General features: G+C 42.0%; 1 non-coding gene across 1 annotated transcript; it reads right to left on the bottom strand.

The window, feature by feature from the left end:
- Positions 1-4,254: 4,254 nt before the first annotated feature.
- Positions 4,255-4,384, bottom strand: LOC132646176 (small nucleolar RNA SNORA17). Its single transcript, XR_009584301.1, has one exon. It is a non-coding gene; the product is annotated as a small nucleolar RNA SNORA17 (small nucleolar RNA).
- Between the last annotated feature and the right edge of the window lie 893 nt (positions 4,385-5,277).

The raw sequence follows: 5,277 nt of genomic DNA, 5'->3' as shown, positions 1-5,277 counted from the left end.
AATATTCCTCTCAGCAATAAAGACATGAATGAAGATAATGAGTTCTTTGTAGACCATGAGAAAGTCTCTGTCAGAGAGCAAATACTTTTAGGAATGAGGTATTACTGGTATTGCAGTGCACTGATGGCCCCACAGAGGACACGGAGATTTGACGACAACTGGCTACAGGGATAGCTCAATTCGTAAATATGTTTGTTTGTTTGTTTGTTTTTGCGCATGTGAGGACACAAGTTTGATCCTCAGAACTAAAAAAAAAAAAAAGAAAATGAAAAGGTGGACATGGTGGCATGAATCTGTAATCCCAGCACTAGGAAGATGAAGAAAGTTAGATCTTAGAGATTTACTGACCAATAATCCTAAACTATCTGGTGAGCTCCATGCCAGTGAGAGGGTAAAAACAAAAAACTTAAATGGTGTCTAGTCTTCATATTCATTCTCACAAATGTACAAGCATGAATGATCACAAATACATACCCAAACTCAACTACACATACTTTCACACAGACAGACAGACAGACACACACACAGAGAGACTCACACACACAGGGGGTATGGGATAGAACAGAGACAGACACAGAGAGACAGAAAGGTCTTTGGTAAGTTGTTACCTATATGTTCAAGGCAAGTATCACCCAAGATCTTCTCAAAACAAATAAAATTGAGAAATAGAAACATGTTAAAAAAAATGCAATGATGGCAGTCAGATGTCTCAGAATTAGCCCTTCTTTGTGTGGGGTGAACCTCGATTCACTCTCAAATTTTGTCTAGTTCAGGAATTCCCCAGCCAATGATTTGGGTTTACTGCCTGATGTATTGGTTCATTCTGACACTTAATACCTTATTTATTTATTTATTTATTTATTTATTTGTTGTCTTTTTTATTTATTGTCTTTTCCCAGCAGCTTAACTCTTATTCTACAGGAATTGTACTAGTCACAGTTTCCTACTATGAAGCTACAGTTAGTTTCCAGTTCTTGACAAGACCACTGAGACTGAAGACAAAGGAGGAGGCGATGGTTCTGCTTCCTTCCCCCTGATCTCAGATACCTGTTTTTCCACATCACTATAAGCTGGGCTAGCCCTCTATGGTTATCTCCCACTTGTATTGCTCACTGTACCAGCCCTGTTCAATATGTCCAATACACTCTCTCTGAGGGGGAAGAGGTGCCCTACTTCCCAATGCTTGTTGCATCTTTCTTTTCCACTTGATATAAAAACATGCTGAACTTTGTGCCCTCCATGTTCTAAGTAAAAGCTTAATAGTGGGATGGACACAAACCATATTCACCTGATTTTCTAAGTAGTAGTCTCATGATGATTCATAAGAAAAAAATTTTACGTTGTCATTAGAGTTGAGACTGAGATACGAAGGGCATTGCCAGATAACAGAAACTATATAATATCAAAAAATGAGTAAGAGGGAAGAAATAGAACCATGAAAGGAGGGGGAAAATACCAAAGGAAGACTAAGGTTATACATGGCCTTCCCTCAGCAGGTCCTTATATTTCAGTTCAGCATAGCAAACTTTAGTAATTCTAGTAAACCTTCCTAAATTCTTTGAACATAACTGGGTCTACTAAAAAAAGAAATGGCAGCATTCTCTATTAAGATTGGCACACAATGGAGCTGGCATGGTCTCAGAGCCAAAGCAATGTCTTCCCAAGAGTTGGGAGAAGTCTAGAAAGTATCACAGCACTTCCAGTGATAGAAATGTGATTTTTATAATCAAAACTATTGGGCTCTCATTAGCAGAAGAGATACCACAAAAGTGGCAAAAGATTGAAAGATACAGATGTGATTTCCGTCTGTATCCAGGACCCAGAGAAGGAATGGAACAAGAGATAAAGTGCATGGACCCACTTTGAAATGCAGTAAGTCACCCACATCATCCCTCATCCTTAGACCAAGCACCTGCCCCTGCCTATCCCTTAACTCAAAGCACAATTTCACATTTGAAGTCCTTACCCCTTAAGAAAACTTGGCCCAGTCAGCCCTTAGATATGTCAGGGCATGCCTGAATGTGTTGTAGGCCCTTGTTCTCTTAGTACCATTACATTTCTCTTTCAGTGTTAATAGAACAAAGATAGATTCTTTGTGAGAATACAGTTTTACCTCAGCTATCTGTGGTGTGTCTTCTGATATTATGTCAAGTGAACGGAAAACCAGGACTGCCCATATTCTTACTCGATGTTACTGTGCCATCCACTATTTGTTACCTTCTCATCTCGGACAGCTTACAAGAACCAAGTCAGGCTGGACTAATCTGCTAAAGGCTAAGGCTGTCAATGGACCAAATCTCAGCAATATCCCACTACCACACACCACAAGCTCATGCAATCACAATACTTGGTAAGTGTTAGCATCCATAAACTTTGACTGAATAGGGTAACCCTTGCAGCTTTCTGTGTGCCCAGTGAAAGCTTAACTTGTATTCATAACCAAATGGACCTTTTCTTTATTTAAAATGATAAGCTTCTTTGAGTAAGACAACAGACATTACTGAGTTTGTGTTGGTATGATCAGAAAATTTGCTTATATTTTTTCATTTTTTTAAAACATTTTATTGGTTCTTTGGTTTATTGGTTTATTTGATTTTATTTCATGCCCACCAATCCTACATATCTTTCTCTGTATGAGGATACCACCCCTCCACACTTACAAACTTACACAGACACTCAACAGAGAAAAAAAAACATTGTTGTGGAAGCTGTAGTGTATCTCACTGTGTCCCCCAGTATACCCTTTGTCCACACTTCTTTGCTTGCAAATGTTCATTGCAATGGTTCTTTAATCTGGTAGAAGGCCTCTGGTTGCTGCTACTCTATCAGTTCTGGGTCTCCTCTCGGGCATGCTGGTGTCGCCTGTGTCATGGAGATTCTGCAGTTTGGGGTCTGTACCAGACCCCTGTACCCCTTCATGTACCAGAAGTTCATCAATATGGCAGCTGTTGAGGCGAGCCAATTCAAAGCCCTGGGTCTGGGCCTGAGAGGTATCTGAGCTGTTCAGACTACCAGCTTTCCTGCTATGATGCCCTTGGGGCCAGCTCATCAGCAAACCCTGCAACCATGGCCACCTCCACCCTGCTGCTCCAGTGAGGTTCAGGCCTTATCTCCTGAGAGCTGCAGTAGGTAAGGGACATAGCCAGCTCTCCCACCTGCCATAGATGGGGAGGAACCCAGGAGGGAAGTATGGTGTGTCTTCCTCCTTTTTACCACCACTTATCAGACAAGAGACAGGGCTGGCCTCTCATGTCCTTGGGGGTGGATCACCTGCAACCCCCACATTCAGGGCCATCTCTTTACTCTGCTGCCCAAGCAAGGTGCAGGGCCTCCTCACCATGTGAGGGTGGGCTCACCGTTACCTGCAGGTGAGGGGTGGGGACAGCTATCTTGCTCTCACGACCACAGGGCCAACTCTCCTGCCTGCCATAAGTGGCAAGGAGCAAGGATGGGGCAGGTTTTTTTTTTAACCCAAGCTGCCACAAGGCAGACAAGTTGTTCGGCCAGTTGGTCTCTGCTCGAACCCCCAGATCTAGTTCATGCAAGCCCTTGCCATCAGGGTCAACTCTACTATGGTGCCCACGTGTAGGTGCAGGGACTGCTCTCCTACGTGCTACAGCAGGTAAGGAGCTAGTGCAGCTCTCCTGTTTTGATGACTTCAGGGCCATCTCTCCTGCCTGCTGTAGTAGGGGGACTTCTCCTCTCCCCATTTCACTCCAAGGCTACTCACCAGCTACTCACATCAGGCTGTTCCCCACTACCCTTGAGTCCCCTGTTCTGCCTCTCTTCATTGTGCCCACATCTCTCTGTTGCTCCTTCTTTTCCAATTTTCCACCACATTCTTGCTCCTCTTAGTGGTAACCAGGGTCTCAGAGTACCTGCAGTCATCTCATTAGTGCTAGGCCCAGCTAGTACATTATGAGACTGGGCAGGGGTCATCTCAGACATAATTTATCCCTCCTAACCCGGCCCAGTCTGCACAGCACCAGACTAGTGCTCATCTTAGGCTAGCTCTTTGTCCAGGCCTCTATGGTGCTACTCTGCTGGTCCTCTCTGGCTCACTTCTTGCCCGGACACCCATGTGGCTTCATGTGGGATTCCTCTGTCTGGTGCTCACTCAGAGCAGGACCTGCAGGGTCCTGTGTGGGGTTCTTCTAGTCTCTGGCTTTTCCCCATCCTGAAACCTGTCTGGGCCTGCACAATACTAGACTGGTGTTTGGGGACCCCTGGCACTGGACGGTGGTGGTCTCAGGCAATGTTAGGCTACTAATCATTCAGATGTTTACAGGTCAGAACACTGAGTGTAGACACAGCCTCTCTCTTCTCTGCCAGGTGCTGACACACATATGACTCAGCAGTCATGCCTGCACTGCCTCTAGGAATGGGTGGTTATAATCTTTATGCTTAATTAAGATAGGTTTGCTTCATTTTTTCTGATTTAGTTCTTCTAAGTGAAAAAGATGAATCTAAGTATGATTTAGTTACTGTCAAACAAACAAAAAAACAAAAAACAAAAACCAAAAACACAAAAAACTGAGGCTACAGAGATGGCTCAGTATTTAAGATTGTTGCTTTTTCAGAGGACATGAGTTCTATCCGCAGCTCCCATGTCCAGAGGCTCACAGTTACCTGTAACTCTAGCTCCAAGAAAAATCAAAGCAAGTTCTTTTCTGGTCTCCCTCCACAGAACCCTGTATGCAAATGGGCACACACACACACACACACACACACACACACACACACTCACACACATATACACCCACTCACACCGAAATGGATCTTTAAAAATGTATATTATTTTATTATTTTCAATATATTTTATAATGTTTACATGGCAATAATGACATATTTGAGTTTCTATACATTCAAACATCTTTTTTTCCCCTCCAACAAGAGACTATTTCAAAAATATAGTTCTAAAATTCAATGGTCTCATTTTATTCTGTAGTTCTTCCAAAATTATGAACAAATTACCATTCTTTGTAATTGCCCCATTTTTGAATTTTTATATGAAGAAATTTTTATATGAAGAAATTTTTATCTGACATGTTTTCACCTCCTATATCTTAGGATTGACTAATATTTCTGATTTCAGTAATATGTTTTAATCATTATTCCTATAATTCTGAGAAGTTACTGAGTTAAATTTTTGTCAAAATATTTAATTTAAATAAAAGTGAATTTTAGTTTTCTCATTTCTAAGGACATTTTGCAGGACTAAAACCAATGGTTTTGATTTTAGAAATAAAAAATCTAACTTTTCCGTACTATCTTTTC

This window comes from Meriones unguiculatus, chromosome 10 (assembly GCF_030254825.1).
Source record: "Meriones unguiculatus strain TT.TT164.6M chromosome 10, Bangor_MerUng_6.1, whole genome shotgun sequence".
NCBI classification, from domain to species: domain Eukaryota; kingdom Metazoa; phylum Chordata; class Mammalia; order Rodentia; family Muridae; genus Meriones; species Meriones unguiculatus.
This window is presented reverse-complemented; position numbering and strand designations above follow the sequence as displayed.